Source organism: Grammomys surdaster, unplaced genomic scaffold (genome assembly GCF_004785775.1).
Source record: "Grammomys surdaster isolate TR1022 unplaced genomic scaffold, NIH_TR_1.0 184, whole genome shotgun sequence".
NCBI classification, from domain to species: Eukaryota; Metazoa; Chordata; class Mammalia; order Rodentia; family Muridae; genus Grammomys; species Grammomys surdaster.
This window is the reverse complement of record NW_021604629.1, coordinates 6,630,679-6,655,925: the sequence shown is the minus strand read 5'-3', so window position 1 is coordinate 6,655,925 and position 25,247 is coordinate 6,630,679. Positions and strand designations below refer to the sequence as shown.

General features: G+C 43.2%; 1 long non-coding RNA gene across 1 annotated transcript; it reads right to left on the bottom strand.

The window, feature by feature from the left end:
• Positions 1 to 107: 107 nt before the first annotated feature.
• LOC114621777 lies at positions 108 to 25,247 on the bottom strand. Its single transcript, XR_003711468.1, has 3 exons — positions 25,178 to 25,247; positions 23,853 to 23,949; positions 108 to 145 (listed from the first exon to the last, which is right to left on the bottom strand). It is a non-coding gene; the product is annotated as an uncharacterized LOC114621777 (long non-coding RNA).

Sequence of the window (25,247 nt, the reverse complement as noted above, 5' to 3'; positions counted from 1 at the left end):
ACAAAACTAACCAGTAGAATTCTGGAGGCACAAGGTGCTGAGTTTGGAGCTGTCCTTCTTCATGCAGTATCAGGTGGTGTAGCACCACACTGCGAGAAATGGGGGAGGGGGGCGCATATCATCTCTGGTCTGGTCTCTCTTCACTCTGCTTATGAAATCAACAATATTCATACATAGGTGATGTATGAATATTCATACATGATGTATATTCATACATACATACCCTGGTGGCATTATCTAGTCCTGATCATCTTTCAAAGGCCAAGGCCAGATGGATTCCACCCTCTAAGTACTTAGTACTAAGTACTTAGTACTTAGTACTTAGTAATTAATGGGATTAATCTCCAGCATGAGTCTCCAAAGGGACAAACCATTTTCAAACCACAGAACCAAGAAAATGAACCTTTCAAACTGTACTGAGGAGATACAGCAGGCAGAGCCGTACCCATGCAAGCTAGTAACTAGAATTACAAGCAACATGCTGCTTCCAACTAATTTAATTACACTTGCTTTGGTTTGGCTCATTTGATTGTAAATAACCCAGATGGTCTTAACTCCACAAAACCTCCTGGAGTTACTCCTCCCTCCTGCTCTCTTCTTCCTTTATGTGCACACACAGATAAGAACTAAAACACATATTGAAAAGTAAACAAATTAGAGTGCACTATCCACCCAGTTATCATAAAGTAAGGAAGGGCTTTGAAGCCAACATCCTAGTCAAAATACAGGATTCTAAGGACATTCAGAAGCGCCCCTCAGTCCCTCCCAGCTGCAAGCCTTTCCTTTCCCACCAAGTAATCACTGAGAGTATTTTTGTTTGTTTTAAATTGATTTGTGTGTAAGTATTTTGCCTGCTTGTATGTATACATACAATGTGTGTGCCTGGTCCCAACAGAAGTTGGAGGAGGGTATCAGATCCCTAGAACTGGAATTATGGATGGGTTGTGAGCTGTCATGTGTATGCTAGGAACTGAACCCAGGTCCTCTGTAAGAACTGAGCAGTTACCTTTAACTGCTCAAAGTCATCATTTTAAGATAGATATTTTCTTGAATTTTAGTTTGATTAACAATATGTATGTCTCTAAACAGTTAAACCTCTTTTATATCAATTTCTCTCTCTCTCTCTCTCTCTCTCTCTCTCTCTCTCTCTCTCTCTCTCTCTGTGTGTGTGTGTGTGTGTGTGTGTGTGTGTGTGTGTTGGGATGGGTAGACTAGCACTTTACCACAGAGATGCACCCCTACCCTTTCTTTATTTTATCTCAAGATACTCAAGCTAGCCTTGAACTCACTATCAGCCTAGGCTGGACTTGAACTTCCACCTCTCTATCTTACCCTCTGGTAACTGAGATTACATGTGTCCTAGTTTGATTTCTACTGCTGCAAAAACAGCTGTTACCAAAATCTACTTGGGGAGAAGTTTATTTGGCTTACATATCCTGATCACAGTCCATCACTAAGAGAAAGTCAGGGAAGGAGCCCAAGCAAAAGCTGAGGCAGGAACTGTAGAGGAATGGAGGAATGCTACTTACTGGCTTGCTCTCCATGGCTTGCTCAGTTCAGTCCAGGGCCATTAGCCAGGAGGTGGGCACTCCCATATGAATTGTCAACAAAGAAAATCCATAGTTACAGTATATTTATGTCTTTGTCTCTATAATGATTTAAAGTAGTCTAAGTGGGGTCTTAAATACTTTTAAATCACAGTATGACATTATTCTAATTTATATCTTTACTTTTGCTTTTAATAGATAATATTATATGCATGTATATATACAGATATATAAAATGCAATCGATTGCTTTTATGGACCTAATGGCACTTTGCTAAACCCAATTGATACTGTGAACTATATGTTATAAAGATAATCACAGGGGTAGAGAGATGGCTCAGTAGTTAAGAGCACTTGCTGCTCTTACAGAGGACCCAGGTTCAGTTTCTAGAGCCCACAGGGTGGTTTACAGCCATGTGTAGTTCTAGTTCCAGATGTCTAGCGCCTTCTTCAGGCATCCCTGGCCTCCTGCATGTATTATGTGTGCATAAATTCATTCAACTTCACATGCATGCACATAAATGATAAATATATAGATAATGAATCGCCTTAAAATATAATCAGATAGGTTATTGGAGTAAAATGACCAAATTCTTTCAAAATTCTTCTAATTTTATAGGAATATAGTTAGATTATCTGTGACTGGGAGTTTTATTTCTACCTTTACAATTCCTATACTTTAATTTCTGTCTCATTCTAATGCACAGACTAGACCTCCATATCCTTCACCTCAGTGTCAGACACAAGTGATAGTTGTCTTCTACATCTTACTCTTGATTTTCATGCATATATTTTCAGTATTTCCCATCAAATACATTTGCTGAACTTCTAGGTACTTGTTATTTGATCAACATCCCCTTAATCATATTTTGTTTAGAGGTTTTCTCATAAATAAGAGTTGGCTCCTAGAGGTCGGTCCCGCTACACTTACAGAGATGATTTCATTATCCATCAGTGTCATGTTTCAGTTGGTTTTTTTTTTCAGGCCGCCAGAACAGAAGGCCACAGGCAAGGCAACTTAGAAACGACAGAAACTTATTTCCTGTAATTCTAGGGCCTGGGAGATGGAAGCTCCAGGTGAGTAATTTGGAGTCTGGCAAGGACCGACTTCCCCAGTCATCCACAGCCTCACTGTTATCTTGAATGACAGATGGGGTAAAGCCCTATCCGGTCAGTCTTCCTTTACATGGACTCCATCCTCGTTTACAAGGGCTCTGCCATCACCTCCCAAAGCATCACCTCCAAATACCAAGGGGTCAGTGATTATGTCAACAGAGGCCACACCATGTGGTGAATTACATTACTTAATAGTGTGTTTTAGTGTGTGTATTGTGTGTTGTATGTTATATTGCTATGTGTGTGCTGTGTTGTGTGTTATGTGTGTTGTATGTGTTGTGTGTGATATGTATGATGTGTGTGATGTGTATGTGGTATGTGGGTGTGTGTAATAAATACATGTTGGAACAAGTATAATCATGCTTACACGCAGAAGGCAGAGAAGGATGGCAGGTGTTCTGTTCCACCACTTATCACCTTAGACCCCTGACATGCTGTCTCTCAGTGAACCTGGGCTAGGCTGCCAACCAGCAGCCCGGCAATCCTCTGTCTCTACCCACAACAACACTGGGAGTTCAGACATGTGTGTTCTTATGTAAAGCTTTTTACATGGATCTGAACACAGGTCCCCATGCTTGTACAGCAAACCCTTATGAGTCATCTCTCCAGCCCTGACTGCATATACAACATATTAGAACACTGGTTCTCAGCCTTCCTAACACTGTGACATTCAACACAGTTCCTCATGTTAGGGTGACTCTCTATCATAAAATTATTTTTGTTGCTACCTCATGACTGTAATTTTGTTACTGTTATGAAACATAATGTAAATAATTTTGGAGATAGGGGTTTGCCAAAGGGGTCGTAAGCCCTAGGTTGAGAATCACTACATTAGAGAATGAGATTAAGGAAGTTTCTCCCAGAGTAATCTGCCCAAGTACAAGTTCAAATTTGAATTCTTTGCTTCTCTCCTGTATCCTCTGTCTGACTACAACAAAGGGCTTTGCTCTGTATTTGTTGAACAACACAGAAAATGTAGAGTGGGAAAGAGATGGGAAATTCTATACAGGGATCTTTAACAGAGTTTTACAAGGAAAGTATTACTTTATTGACCCAGAATAACACTCATAATCACACAGAGATGCTATCAACATATTTACATATTGCTTCCAATATTTATATGTATATTTGTCTTAATGTTGCTTTCAACCTGTTGGCTGCTTTTACCAAAATATTACCACAGCACACACATACACATGTACATTATTCTGGGTCAAGGGTATGGAAGAGTGCATAGTTGAAGATTAAAGCTATACATTTAGCTTGAGATGTAAAAGCTGATTGTATTTGAAAATCCAAGGCATAGTAATGTTGGATACACAGTTCTCTTAAAGCAGGCTCAACCTAAACAAGTCGAGTAAACAGTAGGAGAGCAGGATAAGTTCACAGTCTCAGATGCTCTCAAGGGACATTATTAACTTGACTGTGAGGTCCAGCAAAAGTTTAGTCTTATTGGAGCCAAGAGACATTTTAAGAAAAAAAATGTATCACCATGTCTTACTTTTCTATTGCTGTGATTAAAGTCCATGACCAAGAGCAAGTCCAGGGAAAAAAGTTTATTTTGTTTTGTTTCACTTTTTGGTGTATACGTCCATATTGTAGTCTATCATTGGAGGGCATCAGGATAGGAACTCAAACAGGGTAGGAACCTAGAGTCAGGAGCTTATGCAGAGGCCACAGAAGATGCTGCTCACTGGCTTACTCAGCATGCTTTCTCATAGAGCCCAGGACCACCAGCCCAAGGGTGACCCCAACCACATTAGACTAGGCCCTCCTACATGCCCTGTAAGTGGAACCTGATCTTATGGAGGTGTTTTCTTAATTGAGGTTGTCTCCTCTCAAATTACGATAGCTTGCATAAGGTTGACGTGAAACTAGCCAGAACAATCAGCCCCTTGTCAACTTGATACACAAATACATCATTGTTAAGCCACAACCTGTCCTTTCTCTTTTGTCCCCAAGATGGCATATTAATATTTATACTGCCATATTAAATATAGAAAACATAAAATAAAGCTTTAAAACTCCCACAGTCATGACAAATTCAACACTTTAAAATTTCACTCTCTTTTTAAAACATCCAGTCTCTTTTGGAAATAAAAGTCTCTGTAAAACTACAAAACCCTCTTCAAAGTTTAAAATCTCTCAACTGTGGACCCCTGTAAAATCAAAAATAAGTTAAATACTTTTTTACTTCAAGAGGGAAGAACCAGGGCAGAGCCTCAATCAACTGAAGGAAAACCAAATTCCAACTGTCTAAATAGCTCAGTGTCTAACAACTGGGATTCATTTATGATCTTCTGAGATCCTCCAAAGAACCTGGGTCACTTCTCTGGCTCTAGCCACTACAGTTCACACACACTGTCTCCTAGGCTCCGGCTAGCTCTGCTCCATGGGCTGCTGCTGTTCTTGGTGGCTGTCCCATGGTACTGGGAAAATGCTATGGTCTCTTGGTGCAGCTGGGCTGCATTTTTGCCAATAGCCTTTTCTGAGTTCTCTTCAAGGATGCAGGCCACACAGTGGCAAGGCCTTCGCTTCTTTCCATGACCCCTTTACGCCTTTGAAGTGTCTCCAGACTCAGTACCACCTGGGTGACTCTTATACTACCAAGTTCAGCTGCTGGCACAAGGTACAACCTTGGCCACCTCTGGAATGCAGATACTGTGTGCCAACTGTGAGGCAACATGTCTCAGATTTCACCTCAGTGACGACTGTCTCTTCTTAATCACTTAATTTCTCAGCTCTAGGTAACCAGCATTGATTATCCCAGCTAAACTAATGTTTTCCTTTACTGGTTCTGGAATCTTTTTAGTCACCACTGATTCTTCACCCTCAGCTAACCAGAACCATTGGATTCTTAACTTAAAATATGCAACAGCCTCAATGGAGTCTTTAAATGCCTCTGGAAGTTCCCTCTAGGACTTCACACACCAGGCCTCCATCGTCTGCATTTCTCTCAACACTCTTATCTTCCAAATTTCCACAGAATAGCTGCTCATCAAGCTTTGAACACTCAATGACTTTGCTAGCTCAAAATTCCAAGCCCTTCTACAAGCCTCCTAAAAACAACATGGTCAGGTCTGTCACAGCAATACTCCACAATCCTGGTGCCAATTTCTATGTTACTATCTACTGACGTGATGTAACACCAGGATCAAAAGCAAGTTGGGGGAGGAAAGGGTTTATTTGACTTACACTTTTATGTCATAGTATATCACAGAAGGAGGTCAGGACAGGAACTTAAACAGGGCAGGAACCTGGAAGCAGGAACTGATGCAGAGGTCACAGAAGAGTGCTACTTACTAGCTTGCTACCATTGACTTGCTTAGCCTGTGTGTGTATGTATGTATATGTATATATACATATACCAGGGCCAGGGCCACCAGCCCAGGGTGGCACTCTCCACAATAGGCTGGGTCCTCCCCCATCTATCACTAATTATGAAAATGCCCCATAGGCTTACCTATAGCCTAGTCTTAGGGAGACATTTTCTCAGTGGAGGTTCCTTCCTCTCAGACTCTAGCTTCTGTCAAGTTGACATAAAAGTAGCCAGCACACACCAGAGCACCTAGCAAACTGATTGTTTAGCTGAAGCTACCACTCCACTCCTAGTTGAACCGGCTTTGGTTGAAATGTTTTATCATCTTTTTACTTATCTCTTCATTCACTTTGCCAACATTTTCTTTAGGACATTTGCACGTATTTTCATAATGAAACTGACTTTCATGTTTTTTTTCCTGCCATGCCTTTTCAAGATTCAGATTCAAAATCACAATTGCTTCATAAAACATGTTAGATGGAAAGATTTTTCTCTTTTTATATCTTCTAGAAGAATTTAAGATTTATGCTATTATTTTTGTAATGTTTAGTTGAATTTGCAATAAAACCATCTGTAAATGTCTGGAAATGTCTGTTTTACATTATTCCTGGAGGGGAGTTTTAAATTTTTTATTTTACATTTATTTCATAAATTTACATCATTCATGTAGGGGCAGGTGTTGAGGCTGAGGACAACCTGAAGGAGTCCGTTCTCTCCACTACATGGGTCTTAGGGATTAAACTCAGATCATCAGGCTAGGTGGCCAGGGCCATCCTGTGAGCCATCTCACCAGGGAACGCTTTGAAGGATTGTAAAATTCTAATTTATGGCCATATTCTTTTAGCAGTTCCTTTCCCACTATTTTCAGCTCCTATTCTTTCTGTAGATGTGCCTGTTGCTAGTCTTATTCCTGTGACTTTATTCCTTGGCTGCTTTGAAAACTAATGCATACTCTTTGTTCTCTAAAACTTCAGCATGCTGAATTAATGTAGAGCTCTCATTCATCCTCCAGGAACTTTGTTAGAAATGTCAAAACACTGGACTAACTGAAAACTCTCAGCCATCCTCTTTTCGAGATTCTCTCATCTATCCATCTATCTATCTGTCTATCTATCTATCTATCTATCTATCTATCTATCTATCTATCTATCTTCTCCTCTCTCTCTCTCTCTCTCTCTCTCTCTCTCTCTCTCTCTCTCTCTGTCCATTTCTCCAGAAAACACTGATTAATACAAACATCAGTGATACCAAAATACCCCCTGGATCATTTTCCTCCATGGCCTCCTCTTCTCTTACGTTTACCTGCTTTGGCATTGCTGTTCCCATCTGAATGCTTTCTTTGGCATTGCTGTTCCCATCTGAATGCTTTCTTTGGCATTGCAGTTCCCATCTGAATGCTTTCTTTGGCATTGCTGTTCCCATCTGAATGCTTTCTTTCAAATTACCGTCTAGTGTTATCAATTCCCTCATTACCAATAGAACCCATTTATTTGATTTTAATTTTTTGAATTTAATTCTAATTGATTTCATAATCAATTAGAATTTTCAATTCTAATTGTCTTTTATCACCTTGAACAGAAACCTGCCATGTTATGTGGCCCTGATCTGGCTTATGTAGCTTTCACACCTATTGATTTGTCTTCTTTCACGCCTGAGATACTGTCTTTATACAACTGTCAGTGGAGGCAATTGTGACACCTGTGGTCCTATTGTCTCCTGGGGGACTACTGTGAAGCGTTGGTGCCACAGCGTCACCCCATTTATGAGAATTAACTTACGTAGTCTCTGTGATCCATTTCATGTGTCTGCTTACACTTTCTTACAGCTCCCCAAGTTTCCCCCATCCCCCGGGAAAGAAGATGGTTACTAAGCTACTCTTCCTTGATCCCAGCCTACTCTCTCCATGTTGCTTTATGATGCTGGGGCTGGGCTTCTGAGAACTGCATTGTTTATTGAAAAATATTATCACTCTATGATTTTGACCTTCTCACATACATACAAGGTACATATTCTAAACCTGCTGAAATAATCATTTTAATAAATAGATTTCCCTGTGCGTGATATCCTTACTTGAAATAAAAATTGGCAAAACCTTAAGTTTGTCCCTATTTAGATTGTTTTATTGGGCTATGAAACAAGAAGCCTTTGCTCCAACATACATAGACATTGTAGACATGGGTGCCTGCTTGGCAGCTTCTCCATGGTGTATTCATGGCCAGAGTGAAGAAAAAATTGGCTGCAGAGCTTGTGGCAGAATCAAAGTGTCCTGATGCCAGGGCTCTGTAATAAGCGGACCTAACAACGGAGCCTCAACAGTCTGTGCAGCGTGCATTACCACTGGTCCCTCCTCGTGTTGCTCCCATCTCTTCTTTCCGCCTTATTTCCTATCCTCCCTCTGTCCCTCAGCTTCATGTCCTACTCACAGTCCCATCTCTGTTCTTCCCCTGGTTGAATTTGAAAATTTGAACACAGTGGGGCTAGAGAGCATTTACTGATCTTCTAAAGGACCAGCACCCACATTGGGCAGCTCACAACTGATAAAGTCCAATGCCCTCTCTGGCCTCCATGGGAACCCAAACACACGGCCTACATTCTCTCTCTCTTTCTCTCTCTCACACACATGCATACACACACATACACACACACTCATAAAAATTAATCTTTTTAATAAAAAACATTTGAACACAAAAAATGTTTAAGAATTCAATATAAGAAATCAGCACCAATATAAACTAAAAGATGAGGGAATTAGTGAATATAAAAGCTGCAAAATAATAAAACACAAAGAGAAACAACCGATGAGCCTATCACTCCAAGCAGGTCTCAGGAAAAACATTCAGCACAAAATATGCATCAGAAAAGAGAAAGGTACATCACAGTGATGGAAGGAGTGAAGCTAATTCTGTCATGAAAAGTATATTAATAAAATTTCAGATTTGATGAAATAGGTGACATTTCAAGTATAAAAATTTCCCAAGTTGGCTCAATTTGTTGACTACTGGCTTAGATCTTTATCTATTGCTGTGATAAAACACTGTGACCAAGACAACTTATAAAGGAAGAGCTTAAAGTTCAGAGAGTCTATGATGGCAAAACAAGGCACAGAGGTAGGCAGCTGGAGCTGCATCTGAGCGCTCACATCTTCATCCACAGCCAGGAGGCAGAAAGGCATACTTTGAATGGCATGGATCTATTGAAATCTCAAAGTCCACCCCTTCTCCAACAACGCTATACCTCCTAATCCTTCTCAAGCAGTTCTGCCAACTGGGGACCAGCCAAGTATTCAAACATACAGGAGCCATTCTCATTCAAATCACCACAACTACCTAGACATATCAATGGCCACAAAAGGAACTGGGAAGCTTGTTCATGGATACATCACTTTAAGATCATAAATATAAAGAACAATACATTTGTGATTACCCTGCAGCAACATCTGACTAACTTAACCATCATGGAACATACCTTCCTTAAGTAAGACATTACAGTCTATGCTAAAAGTCTATGAACGTCTGCCCTCCATGGATTCTCCTCTTCATGGATTGATATGTCTGTGGAGTCAAAGACATGCTCATCTGGTACGTCCCCCAACATCCCCACTCCACTGCCACCTCTAATCTATAGTCTATATCATGTTCACCTAAGACCCTGGATTCCTTGCTCAAATGTCTTTGGTACTCCATGCCTGGCCCATATAGGCTTTTAACCCACTAATTCTCCCAAGAGAGGGCTGTGTTATTAGAATGCTTAAGACTTGGTCCAAAGTATAGTCAAAGGTAATTATTTGTGTGACACTTAAATGGAAATTGAACATATGAGCTAGCATGCAGACCAGTCAAGATTGGTATGTTCTTAGCCAGTGCAGACTGCTATGACCAAGGACTATAAAATGAGTGGCTGGCTCAGAAACAAAAGAAATCTATACCTCAAGTCCTAAAGCTAGGGAATATAACACAGAAGCACTGGCAGACTTGATGTCTAGTGAGTGCTACGTCCTGATTCACAGAAAGTGCTTTCTTGCTGTCTCCTCCAATGATGAGAGGGACTAGGCAGCTCTCTGGGTCTCATTTAAGGCATCTACACCCTTCCTAATGACCTTGCCCTAGTGACCTATGTATTTTTCAAAAGCCCACCTCCAACTATCATATCCCAGGGGACAAGATTGCATACTTGAAGCCTGAGCACACGCAGCACTCCATTCATAGCACATAGAAAGAGACAGGGATCAGACCATGGGCCAGCTACTAGCTTTTCTTCTGTCAGAACTTAAATTTTAAACCCAGCCTTCCAGGTTATCATAAATACAATCACCCAGATAGGAAGATACCAACATTTCTTGTATTTAATAGCTCATTAGCTGATTCACAGCACTGGTTCTGTTTCTATCCGTGTGAATATGCAGATAAATATATATGAATATATACACATGGATATATACCATACTGTATGTATTAGCTTAATGTTAGTAGTTTTGTTTTGCTCCACCAAATCTAGGAAAAGTAGGCTAGCTCACTCTTAACATTTGTAGAGTCTGAAGCAAGCATAAAGAGGAAGGCTTATAGTAACCCATACAGCATGGTATTGACATTTTTAAAAGACACGCAGATGATTGGGACAGAATGGAGATCCCACAAACTCCCATTTTTCTACAGCCAAGCGATTCTCACATAGATACCAAAACCATATGCTGCCCACTCTTGAAGAAATGGCAGGCTTTTCAGTAAATGGTGCTGGGGAAACTGGACATACTCATAGAGAAGATTTAAACTTGACCCCCATTTCTCAACCTCTACAAAAAATCAATTTAAAATGAATCAAAACCTAAATTTAATACCCCAACTCTGATGCTACTAAAAGAAAGCTACTTAGCACAAACAGTAGTGTCAGGACAGGATTCCAGTAACTTGGGTGGAAGTAGACAGATGGGGCTGAATCCAACTAAAAAGCTTCTTTGCCGTGAAGGAAACAACAGAAAGAAGAGACTACTTACAGAATGGAAAGGAATATTAGCCAGGTATTCGTGTGACAGAGGTTTGATGCCCAGAATATATAATGGACTCAAAAATCCTAACAGTAACAATAAGGAAGTTACCTGATTTTAAAATGGGTAAATGATCTGAATAGACATGTATCTTAGTTAGGGTTTCTATGCTGTAATAAACACCAGGAGCAAAAGCAAGTTGGGGAGGAAAGGATTTATCTGGCTTAGATTTCTACATTGTAGTCTATTACTGAAAGCAGGACTCAAACAGGAGAGGAACCTGGAGGCAGGAACCTGGAGGCAGGAACCTGGGGGCAGGAACCTGGGGGCAGGAACCTGGAGGCAGAACCTGGAGGCAGGAACCTGGAGGAAGGAACCTGGAGGCAGGTGCTGATGCAGAACCTGGAGGCAGGAACCTGGAGGCAGGAACCTGGAGGCAGGAACCTGGAGGCAGGTGTTGATGCAGAACCTGGAGGCAGGAACCTGGAGGCAGGAACCTGGAGGCAGGAACCTGGAGGCAGGTGCTGATGCAGAACCTGGAGGCAGGAACCTGGAGGCAGGAACCTGGAGGCAGGAACCTGGAGGCAGGTGTTGATGCAGAACCTGGAGGCAGGAACCTACAGGCAGGAACCTGGAGGCAGGTGTTGATGCAGAACCTGGAGGCAGGAACCTGGAGGCAGGAACCTAGAGGCAGGAACCTGGAGGCAGGTGCTGATGCAGAACCTGGAGGCAGGAACCTGGAGGCAGGTGTTGATGCAGAACCTGGAGGCAGGAACCTGGAGGCAGAAACCTGGAGGCAGGTGCTGATGTAGAACCTGGAGGCAGGAACCTGGAGGCAGGTGCTGATGCAGAGGCCATGGAGGAATGCTGCTTACTGACTTGTCACCAATGGCTTCCTCAGCCTGCTTTCTTATAGAATCCAGGACCACCAGCCACCAGGGGTAGCACCACCCACCATAGGTTGGGCCCTCCCCCACGATTACTAGTTAATAAAATGTCCTACAGCCAGATCTTACGGAGGCATTTTATCAATTGAGGTACTCTTTCAGATAACTGTAGCTTCTGTTAACATAAAACTAGCCAGCTCAACTTGTCTAAAAGGAGAGTCAGGTTTGGTGGCACATATCTGTAATCCCAGCACTCAGGTGTCCAAGTCAAAACGATAGTACGATTGGAGCCATCCTAGACTACACAGTGAATTCAATGAGCCTTGAGTACATAGTTAGAAGGAAGAAAAGGAGAAAGAGGAAGCAGGAAAGGAAGGATGGAGGGAGAGATGGAGAGAAAGAGCGGGAAGGAGGAAGGGAGGGTGGACAGGTGAGAGGAGAGGGAAAAACATTGTAGGAAAGTAAAATGGGATTGCTACAATGGGTACCAGCGTGACAGTCCTCAAGAAACTAAGATGAGGTCTTCCACATAGTCCGTCTGTCCCCCCTTGGGTAATATAAGATACAGAATGATGCCACCACCCTGAACAGCTTCCTGGATGCCTGTGCTTATTGTCTGTACTAGCCACGGTACCTAAACAGAACTAGCCTATACATACCTATTGTTTGTTCTAGTTTGCTTCTCTGTAGATGTGATAAAACACTGGCCAAAAACAACTTGAGAAAGAAATGGTTTATTTGGCTTAGACTTTCACATCCATGTCCATTTCTGAGGGACATCAAGACAGAAACTCAAGCAGGAACCTGGAGGCAGGAATTCAAGCAGAGGCCGAGGAAGAACATTACTTACTGGCTTGCTCTTCATGGCTTCCTTAGCTTACATAATTCAGGACCACCTGACCAAGAGTGGAACCACCCACAGTGGCCTGGACCCTCCCACATCAAGCATTAGCCAAGAAAACGGCCCACAGCCATGCCCACAGGCTTCTCTGCTAGTGGCAATTCTTTCTTCCTAGCTATCTCTCTGCTTTGTATTTCGATGAATGGGTAAAGAAAATGTAATAGTTATACTTATAAAATGAAATATTTTTATCCATAAAGAAAAGAATAAGTCATGTTATTAAAGCAAAATGCTTGAAACAGGAGGGCATTATTATCAAATCAGCCAGATATAAAAGAATACTGTATATTTGATCTAGAATGTTCTCTCTCATATGTGGAAGCTAAACTAAGTTGATCTAGAGGTAGTTAACAGAGCTCATAAAGGATAAGGGGAAGTTAGATTTGATCAGTGCCCATTGTTTCTAGGGAAAAAAAAATCCACCCCATCAACATATTCAATTAACACACCTTAATAATATACAAAAAGATGGATACTCACTGACCATATTACTGATGGGTAAAGTAGGGCAAATCCATAATCACCCTCACCAAACTGACACACTAATTTCTCTAAGTTGTCAATGGTCCAAAACAACAGCTAGATGGAAGAGGCCTACTGCCTAAAGGGACAGAGAAGCCACTGGAATAGATGTATCCCCTTTAGCCAGGCTCAGGTGCCATGTAATCTCTTGTGGAGGAGACGGCTGTATGAATGAACTGTTGTATAACAAACCACACCCAAATGTCAGTTTGCTAAAGCAATGCTGTATGTCTGACTGTGGATGCTGACTCCCATCTCTCCTCTTCCAAGAAATCAGTTTGGTATTCCTACCCCTACCTCTCAACCCCCACCCCCAAGGGAGAAGGCAAAATCTCCTGAAACTAGTAAGAAAAAGAGGCAGGCATCCCTCAGTAGCTACAAGGATCCTCCATGGATGCCAAACCCCATAGCTGCATAAGTCACTTCCTGAAAATAGCATAGTTCCTCCATGGACCTCTATCCCCCATGTACTTTACATGTACATTAAATCTGCTAGCGATTACTTGCAATACCAGTGTGATGCTTTACGAACAGTCATTATCCTGAATGGTTTAGGGCACAATGACAGGAAAAACACAATGACAGGAAAAAGTTGTACATATTTAGCAGGTCAGTTGCTTTTGCCAAATACTCTTGGTCTGCAGTGGGATGACTCCAAGGGTGTGGAACCTGAGAATCCAGAAGGCTGACTGTACTCAGGTCTGTTGTTGTCTGGGCTTCTGGAAATATCACCTCTGTCCCAATGGCCAAATAAATGGTCAGAGTGAAAGTAAGCCAAACATCTACTCAGCTAATGCCTGAACAAATAGTCACATACTTGTACTGTGCTGACGGGAATATTCCCGGTAACAGCTAGCCCCTGTTTGTTCCAGCAAGCTAGGCTCAGCTCCCCATCCCAGTGCACCAATTAAAAAGACAAGCCTTGAAAGGAGACGCAGTCAATGTGGCCATATTGGAAGAGGGAGAGAGAAATGTCTAGTGGCCCCAGGCTGTATTTGGCAGGCTGCCATTAAGTATATATAGGTTCAAATAACTGGAGTGAGGACGTATTACAGAGTCCCGACCCGTGTGCGCTCTCACTGACTGCTGTCTCAACGAGACTCTGAACAGTGCTCTAGAGCTCCTTATACCTCAGGAGACAGGGCGGTTCTCAGGAAAATGTCACTTCGTTTCAGGGTACAGCCTCACTCTCATGGGTACTTGCTCTCATCTGGGGGTGGCCTGATCTGAGAGGTTTCATGTCTGGTGAAATCCAAGGTCACCGTACGGACGTATAGGACAAAGACTTATCATAAAGGAGACACAAAATGAAGCCAGAGACCCCAGGCTTCCGTTCTGATTTTTAGTAACCTTCTGAGCCCAAGGAAAAAAAGGGATAGTCTCAAGTAAAAGCAGCTTTCTTAAGTTTTCCTTTTTAATTTTTAATTATGGGAGGTTTATTTGCCTGTGAGTATAGATGCCTGCGGAGACAAATCCCCTGGAGCTAAAGCTAAAGCCGCCAGACATGGGGCTAGAACTCGGGTCCTCTGTGTTAGTAATCTGTCTAAACTCCACCTCCACAGTCACCTGGCAACAGCCAGGTATGCTCCGCCCTACAGTTACCTAGCAACAGCCAGGTAGGCCTGCCCACTATAAAAGGGGCTGCTTGCCCCCTTCTCTCTCTCTCTTACTCTAGTTCTCCTCCACCCTGCAGGTTGTCCTCTCCCATCCCCCCTTCCCTTCCCCCTCTCTCCACGTGGTCATAGCCGGCCTCCACTCCTCTACCTCTCTGCTCTCCCTCCTATCTCCTGAATAAACCTCCCCTCGTGGAACCGTGCTGTGATCTGTCGGTAAGAGCAGTATGAGTTCTTTTTGAGCCATCTCTCCAGCCCCCAAACCTGCTTCACTCTATCATATTGCTCTTCAACAAAAACGGCCAGATTCTGGCCTGAAGAGACGGTTGAGTAGTTAAGCACACTGGCTGCTTTTTCCAGAGGATCTGGGTTCAATTCCCAGAACCCACAAGGCAGCTTGCAATTATCTGTAACTCAGGCTCCAGGGGATCCAACATGTAGGCAAAACACCAATGAACATAAAGCAACAAATTGAATAAATTGTTTTTTAATGACCAGATTTTTGACAAGGCACAACATAATATCTGAAGGTACAGGAAAACAAACAAACAAACAAACAAAACAAATAAACAAACAAAAAACCCCTCCCAGCACATACAGTCCCGAGAGCACACAGACAATGAACATCAAGCAGGATCATCCATCACTCAGTGTCTGTTGGTTGTCCCCACACCCACTCAGCCTGTGGAAGCAACGAAGCAAGTTGGAAAACAAAGACCCTTTTCAAACACCTCCATCACCAATTAACTTTGCTTCCTTCCTGGGTGGCTTCCTCAACCTTCAAGCCCAGAAAGTTTTAGCTTGTCTGGGTGGGGACACGAATTACTTTGCAAGTATTTTTACAGAGTTATTGTCAAAGCCCAGACTCAGCTTCCAAACGCAAACAATCCTCCACAGTGACTTATTTTGTTTTTCTTTGCATCGCTGCTATAACAACCTCACAGTGAGCGCTGAGAATGCTGGGGTCAGCGTGAGACAGGCTGCAGGAAGGAAACGCAGATACAGAGACAGAAACGCCACAGGGGAAACATATCCATTTAAAATATTAACCCATCTCATTTGCTTCTTGAAACAAAATATTCCTTTTAGCCAGACGTTAAGAAAATAAACGTCTCTTGTTATGGAATGAAAATAACTCTCCCTTAAGGCTTTCTGATATGGGCAGATACCACTGGTGGTGGATGCCTGGTTAGTATTCTGTCTGTCCCTTTCTGAAGTCAGTCACAGCTTTCCCAAGCTGTGTCTGATTCTCTTTCCCCTAAAGAAACGTATGCCTCTGAAAACACTCTCAAGCAGCAGCCCTGTGGTAATGAAGGGACAAGCCAGAGAGGATATTAATGGCTTCCTGTGAAGATTCCACTGACCCCCAAGATGTTAGGCTTCTTGTGTATCCTGTGCTATCCACCCCTGATGGAGAAGGGGAAGGGTGATGGTATTTCAAACACTGCTCATTTAAAAAGATGGAAATTATTCTAGAACTAAACAATCCAACACCCGAAACTAATTTTCTTGACACATTTCCCAGGCTTTAATGACAGCTTCATTAATTGAATGTAGTCACATGGGGGCAAAAACCATGTGTTTTTTCCTAATGACCTGCCAGATGATGGATTTGTTTGGTTACTAAATTTACTCTGAAAATGTTCAACGAGAGCAAAGAGAGGGAAGGGCACGTCCCAGATGTCACATGACAACTGGGCTTGATCAAGAGGGTCCGTGGCTTATAGGTGCCTGTAAGTCACGGGAAAAAGATGGTGGGCTTAACAGAAAGAAGCGAAAGCATCCTTGTTAAGAGCCTTGGTGAACTCATCATCAGCATCCCTTCTTAAAGTCAATGAAACAGGAATCTGCATTTAACAAGATCCCTGGGGATCCCCAGACACACTAAAGTTTAAGACTCACTGAGTAAGAGCACACATTTTGAACAGTGCATGTCTGTAGCCTTTCTCAGCCTGTCTTGCATCTGTGTAATCAGAGTGATGTCTGCTTCATGGAACTCTGAGGACTGAACCAGCACTTTAGCCCAACTCGGGAATAGATTCTATTTGAATCAGTGACGGTGATGGTGTTCCTGTGGCTCCCCTGCCAATTCCATCCTGGAGAAGAAGGTTTAGGAAATCGTACAGAACTGAATTCAAATCCAAGTTTTAAAACTGTGTGATCTTGTTCATGCTACTTAAACTTTTAGCAAGCTTCCCACAACACACACACACACACACAAAGCCATAAGATATAGCCCAGTTACACAGGTCATAGAGGGTCTTGAGGTTTCTGCAGCCACAGGTTTCTGTGGCCCTTGCTACTGGGCCAGTGTTGGCCTATCCCTTTTCCTCCTACCATCCCCTCTCCTTCCCTCCCCTCTCTGCCCCTCTCCTCCTCTCTCTTTATCTTCCTGATACTAAGTTGAACCTATTTTTACTAACAGTTCTTACAAGACATCCACCTCCTCCAAACATTTCTGTGAGCCGGGTAGACTTGAGCGGGTCACAGGAGGGCTTTTAGCCTATGGCCTGACCCCATGCCTTCTCCCTGGGGATTCCTGCCATCTCATATCACAGACTATCTCAGGAACAAGACACCTCTTCCCTTTGTCATCCAGAAGAAAGCTCAGCTTCAGCAGCTGAAGGGGGATGGAGTGAAGGGGGATGGAGTGTCCTTATTCTAAATGTCCCAACTGTTAGATCCTTTCTCTATGTCCTTCTCCAAATAAGGCACGTGTCCTCAACGCAGGTGAAGCACTTTGGAAAAACTTAGCAGAGTAGCAGATGCATGTCAGCTTCAGCCAGGCAGCGAGCCTCTCTGCCAGTCTCTGCTGGCTGAGGCTGAAGCTGAGACCACCCTCTGTAAACAACACTTCCCTTCCACAGCCAGCTCCTCCTTAGGTTCCTGAGCATCAGGGATGCCAGGGTTGCTGGAAGGCTGGAGGACCAGAAAGAGATCCCTCTGTTAACATGCTGTTCCTTTCAGCGTTGCTCAGCAACAGTGCCTCAGCCTTGTGACAGCAACTGAATCCACCAGCACAGGTGCATCCAGGTCTCAGTCACTCACTGGACTCAGAACCACCTTCCTTGGGCCCTCTCACAAACAGAGCACCAGCTCCAGGCACTGCCGCTCAAAACATTCTCCCAGTTCTTACAGAGACAAGTTCCTAGGCTCTAAATCCCAGCACCCAATCATTTGAATGCACCTCCAGCCAGAGCACTGGGGCCAAGTGAGGCAGGCCTCCAAATCAATAGATTGTAGTTACACGGCACCTTTCTATGGCACTCCATCCCTAGAGAAGGCAATTCTTAGGCAGCAACTCCAGTTGCAATGCATCTAGTTCTCCTTCGTGGCTTTAGTTCTCAGCTAGGTAAACAGTTCACTTCATATTTAAACTCTACCTAGTTATGACTTCTAAAAGGACCCTCTCAGAAACAGAAAAGTATGTCAAAGATACACTAATTCCTTCCAGAAATTAAAATCCAGCTTCTAAATACCAAGTTTTGTTACCAATAAAGATATTCAAAAGAACATGCCAATGGTTTTGACAGCAATTTCCCAAAGAAAAATCTCCACACTATTTTGGGCTCTGACAGCATTATTGGAACAGAACCACAATCCTGAGCATTTGGAACAAAGAGTCAAAACATGGTTCTGGGGGAAGGATTAGAGTTAGACTTAACTCATGTGGGCAGAGCTGAGGCACGACCAGGAAAGATGGTACCTGTGTAGACACCAGTGTAAGCTAGGAAGGACAAGGAGGGAGCAACGAGTGTCCCCGTGACCTGGTCACTCCACTACTGATAATGACTCCAAAGGTGCAAAGAATTTTTAAAATCTGTAAAGATACTCTTTCAATGTTATATGTAAGTGTGAAAAATGACATCATACATTTGTAAAAGAACAACTAAAAGTATAGCCATACACATCTGATAAAATACATTGTAATAACTGTAGAAAAAGTGGAAGTTTTTTTTACAGTGTGATATTAAGGAGAATAAAAATCAAGATATAAAATGTAAAAGAGAAAAGGTCCATGCCTGCAATGCCAGCATTTGAGAGGTAGAGGCAGGGAGATCAAGAGTTCAAGCTCATACCCAGTTATATAGAGTTCGAGGCCATCCTACACTACATGAGACTGTCTCAAAAACTAGTGCAGAGCAGAGGAGACCAAGGAAAGGAAGACTTATGAGAACCTGGTCTCAAGACACTGGGAGATTGCTGTCAATGAGAGTTGGTTGTCAGTGAATGAGGGCTGGTTGTCCAGGAGAGTTGGCTGTCAATGGGAGACAGCTATCACTGAGAGGTCGTTGTCAATGAGATGGTTGTCAGTGGGAAATAGCTGTCAGTGAGAGATGGTTGGGACAAGCCAAAGCAGAACATAGAACTCATTTACGAACCTTCACTACCTATGGTTTAAGGAAAAGTAGATGCCTCGCTCCTGAAATGAAGAACCTTTTCACTGGGAGCTAAGGCCACTCCAAGGCTTTCCCTGAGGCCCTCAAGTATGGAGGGGGGGCATAGTTTCTTCTCTAAACCAGGAACACACTTAACAACGCCAGTAATGGCCTGGGGCCAGGGCCTTGGGGAGAGCTGTGATTTGGGATCCTGAGAACCCATTCCTTCCCTCCTAAGGGACTGTGGTTATCTGACCCAAGTCCCTGTGTGCTTGGTCTGGGATGTGCTTAAGATATCATCTGTTGTCTTTGTGCAACATTGCTTGCTTAACTTCCTGCTGACTCTGTCCCACTGCGTGACAGTTTTCTGCCGACTCTGTCCCCTTTCCTCACTGTATTAGTATATAAGGTGCTATACTTCTTAATCAGCTTCCTGTGGTGAGTCATCAGCCCAAGCAGACCTCCTGATTCCAGCTTCTGCCTTCTTCACTTGCTTATCTCTGCTTCTCCCCCTCAACATCTCCACATTCAGGCACTGAATCTTCAGCATTGAGTTCGTGCATCATAGAAGATAAGAGACTGTAATAGCCTCATTCTGAAACCAGCATCAGAATTTTAAGGGTAAGGACTAACCAGATGACTCAGTGAGAAAAGGTGCTTGATTCCAGGTCTGATGACCGGAATCCAACATCACAGACCCACATAGTAGATGAAGAGAACTGAATCTTAGAAAATTTCCTGTGCCATCCACACTCATACTGTGGCACATATGTGCCCACCTACATATCATAAATAAATAAATAAATAAATAAATAAATAAATAAATAAATAAATGTAATTTTTACAAGTTTAGGGATAGCTGACCCTGAGCTGAGTCTTTCAATTTATTTTAATTTTTGAAAATAATTTTAAGGTTGAACTTAAGTTTATTTCTCCTATTCAATCAATACTGAAGGTGATTTTGCTCCAGGAGTGCGCGGGGGTGAGGGTCAGGGGTATACAGGGTGAAGGGTGGGATTTGAACCAGTTAGCACATGTGGGAGAGTCAGCATTTATTAAGCAGAATGGAAGTGATAGGCCACTGACTTACCACGTGGTCAGCATGGGCCACAGGAGGTAAACTCAGCACTTAACCTTGGCTCTGACCAGGGCTTTCACCTTTACTTGGTTAAAAGTTCTGGAGAACTATCGTATTTTGTGCCCTAACATTCTAACTGCTATATAGCAGCAGTTCTCAATCTATAGGGTGTGACCCCTTTGGGAGTCAAACAACCCTTTCAAAGAGGTTGCCTAAAACCATCAGAAAACACAAATATTTACATTATAATTTATAACAGTAGTAAAGTTTTAAAGTAGTAAAATTACTGTTATGAAGTAGCAATGAAAATAATTTTGGCTGGGGGTCACCACAACATGAGGAACTGTATTAAAGGGCCACAGCATTAGGGAGGTTGAGAACCACTGCTTTTTGGGATTAGACGGCCACATAATACATAAGAAGCTGTGGTTGCCAAGTATTGAGAGAAATTCCACTTTGGAGGAGGTATTTGGGGCTACTGCAGAAAGTCCCTGAGAGTAGATTTGCCAACTGAGTTACTTATCTCCCTTTGGAGGCCGAGATTAGAGATTCCAGAGCCCCAAAGGAGCCACATCCTCTGAAATGCATAAGAACAGTTAGGCTTACTTCTTCAGAGGAGGGGACAATGAAAATGGTGTTAGAACCTGGCTTGCCAATTTGGGGTAAAGTCATATTGGATGGATCATTCAAGATGACTGAACCTCATTTCCCTTCAGCCTGAAATGAAAATAGAGAGCAATTCCCACGTGGCGGGGCTCTTGTGAAGATCAAATCATCAAATACCTGTATCAAAGCTCTTCATAAACTGTACAAATAAAATAATATTCCTTCATGTGTCTACCATGCACTGATAAAAGATTAGAATATTTTTAATCATAATATTAGTTGAATTACTATGCTTGACTAGAATGTCTTTGTCTTGGATATGTTTTAAGTGTATATAATTAGCCAATGACCAAATCTAATTGATCACAGATATCTAACATCAATTCACATTCAGCGAATATTACCAGTACTAATAAAACCATTTGGGGTGTTTCTATATTTTCATTTAAAATATCCCACAGAGTATCAGATAGATGAAGTGCCCCAAATGCAGTCTATTTAAGAGGCTCCCTTGCTGTGTTTAACATCTGTGACTTGTTCTGAAATCAGAGTCTCAAGATTCATTTGATTTTCCCTTATATCTCTGTTAAATGGAAATCTTCTATTAAAAAAAATCTTCTGTTTGTGGACAGAACAAGAAAACTATATTTTTGTAATTTATGTAATTACTCTTTGCCTTTCAGGACCTTAAGTGTTTTTCAACCTGTTTTTCCATTACTGCTTTCCTAAACAGCCTTTAAACCATTCTTCTCCTAACCACCTTCCCTGTGAAACTGTAATGCCACAGACACAATATGCAGCTGCTTACAGATGCTATGTGTCTCTGCTTTCTGCATAAAGTATATAGTCAAGAACCAACATTCATCCCTTCAGGGTGACTGCGCCTCATGAGAAGCCACAGCCCTCAGATGGTTCATACGATGGAGCATCTAATAGTCTTCACCATAAAGCTAATGGAAATATGCATGGAGATCCTGTCCCATATAAAGAGCTTGAAGCCCGGGCTAGAGAGATGGCACAGTGGTTAAGTATGCATACTGCTCTTGTAGCACCTGCATCAGATAGCTAGTCACAACCACCTGTAATGCATCTGCTATCCCTGGCCTCTGTAGACACCTGCACTCATATGCATGTATATGTACACATACACACATAATTTATTTTTTTTTAATTTTAAAAAAGCTTGAAGTCAGCGTGGGTACTACAGGAATCTGATGACTTAGACTGAGGCCCATTCTCAGTTTTAAGTCTGTTAACAGACTGTTGGGATGAGGAGCCCAAGAGTGTTCTGGGAATAAATCCCCCATAAAAGAAAAGAACAACATTCAATCTTTTGCCATTACTCTCCTCTTTCCTATGCCACACACTTGGCACGCCACAGGCTCAGAAAGCAATCAGAAGTCTACTCGAGCACAAGAGAGCAGTCAGAAGTTTGTTGAGAACACCTACCACTTATCACTGCATTCCCACCTCTGTGGTCTCCTAGCCGTCTTTTATCATTTGCAATACTTTGAGAGGAAGAGGAAGACTACAGTAAAAACTTAAGTCACTATAGCAACTTTTTAATGTGTCCACTGTGGTTGGCAACCTTCACAGGAGGCACTGATGACCACTGATGATGAATTGTGCTAGAAACATCCCACCCCTAAGATATCATACTCAGCCCAGCGTGTGGCCGATGGAACACTGTATACGTGATGGACCATCGACCGGAGATGAGCTGTGAGTTCTGTGTTCGGTCACTCGATGCCACAGGGTACTAGGGAAGTCATGTTCTGAACAATGCTTAGGAGAAGTCTACATGTAAGAACAAAGTGCCCAGCCAGCATCCCTCAGAGCAACTCTCAGAGCAGGTCCTCCATGCCCTATGTCTAGAGCCTCTGCCCACAGCCTGGCTGCAGCTTCATGAGACCGGCAGTTAGGCCATTCCCAGCAGATCTCTCATTTTCAAACCATATGAGAACTTAAGTTTGCTTTATAGTTTGAGGTTTCAGATCATCTGGAAGATAACGATGGGTAACTGATACATATCGATATTCATGTTCTTCCATCTTTCTCCAGTAATGACATGTGTTACTTTTACAAAATAGAAAACATAAGCTTGGGGGGTGGGAGTGGGAGGAGGACATAACTTTGGTTCTGAGGCAGGTCCTGTAGGACAGGTAAGCAGAGACCATGTACAGTACAGATCCGTTCGGCAGGTTGTCCTGCTCCCGGTGGATTCATGCTGGATCCTAAGGCAAAAAATGCTCTAATATGAAAAATCAAAGCAGGAGCATAACACGCTCCCCCCCCATCACATCCACAGCCCCTGAGAAGTTTGGCCTCAGCCAGCAGCAGGACTGTGCATGTGTCCCGGTGGAAGGCGCTCATGTGTGCTGCAGGTGGGACAGAGTGAATCTGTGACTGTTGTCCCTGTGTTCTCATCTCTGCTCCTTCCAGTGTGCGGCCCCGGGGATATCCCCATATCAAAGGGGAAGTGGAAATGCCAGCTCAGCAGCACACAAACCACTCAGTACTTTGTTCCAGGCTCTTGGAGAGAGGCTAGAAAGCCAGCTTGGGAGTTGTCTAGAACCAGATTTTTGCCTCTGGTTTTGTCACCTAGTTTGGTGATGGCAGACAAATTCCTTAACCTTTCTAGAAGCTTCAGTCTCACCTCTGCAAAGTACAGTTAATAATAGCACGGAGAGGACTGGATTAGCTAACCCATGCAGTGGTCTCTTTGCCCAATGCCTGGCCCAAGTGAAGTATTTAATAAGCATTAGCCATGTTCAGCCCTTAGTCAGGATGCTTCCAACTCAGTATTCCAGCCACAGGATGCAGAGAGCAATTCCTGTGCTTCAGCTGTCACAAATACCTCAGCTGATCAAGTCTGTGAGGAAGAGAGTGTTAGCTTTGGCTCACATTTTCAGAGGACACTGTCCATTCCTTGGGGTCTGTGGAGAGGCTGCACATCACAATGGGGTCCTGTGGTTAGGGAAATCTGTTCGTCTCATGGTGTCTGAGAAGTTAAAGAAAGAGACCAGTGCTACACAATCACCTCCAAGCCCCATCCCCCAGAGGCCCCACCTCTTAAAGGTTCTACCACCCCCTCAACAGCACTGAGCTAAGGACTACGGGGAACAGTCTAAATTCAAACTTCAGCAATTCTTCTGCTATGACTCCCCGCTTTGCTTTCTACTGCCAGCAATGTTTTTAATAACGCCGTCTCTCTAGAGAACCCCCACTCAAGCTCTAAGCCCCAACTCAAATGTCATCTCCTCTGAGAGGGAAGTTCCAGAAAAGCAGTCAGTGAAGCTCTCTGCAGTCCTTCGCTGGCCCCTGGTTAGAGCCCTAACCACACTGCACTTGGTTCACTGGCTCTCTCTCCTCTTCTCCCTGCCTGGTCCCAATGGAAAAAGTGAGCCTGCTTCATTCCTAGACACAAAGCCTGCATCATGATGTCTGGCTGGTTGTCCCGACCTCTGAAGCATCACTCCCCTGGGGATGTGCTCTGTCCACAGCCTACTGGGGTAGAGGGGAAGCCTCTCACTTCGTGTCCATGAACTGGAAGACCTCAGCCCAACCAGAAAGCTCCTCTATGTTTGGATCCAGATGGTTTTGAGCAGTTACTGCAAAGATTTCCCTGTGAACATTCAGCACTCCCTTCTGATAAGGTCTCAAAAGCTGTTTCTTAAATGTTTGTTATGCTGAATATGGGTCTGAGCATGGAGCCTCAGAGACATAGGCAACTGTCCAGGGTCCCTCAGAGCTGAGGTTTACATCCTCCTGTCTCAAGTTCTTTTATAATCATGCAGGATCAGCTGCTGCCCCCCTTTCCCATCCCTCGAGAAAAATAAAAGGAAAAAAAATCCACCTTCAGGCAATCATCAACAGTTAGCTAGAATAAAGCTGAAGCTCACTCCATAAACAGACCAGTGATGTAGGAAAGTGCATGTATCAGGAGGTATCCTGACAACAAAGGAAGCTGTCTGCAGAGAGCCGCTTTCCAAAGCAGATCCAAGAGCACCCATTTAATCTCAACGTAAGAAACCCAAGTCAGAAGATGTGCTCACTGGAGAGCTGGCTGGGCAGACTGTCATTCTTCTCTAGGAAGTGAGTGTGAGCTCACAGCTAGCTTCATATCCAGTACAAGGGTACCACGTGTGAAAAGGCCACCACAGTGGCAAAACGATGACCGGAGAAGACTTCTACCTGAGCAGTTCTTGGAAGGAAATTGGCTTACTCACCTCCAAGGTCCATCATGTGTTCCGGAAACCTCTGCTTCAGGTACCCTGCTGAGGCCGTGAATGGGAAACC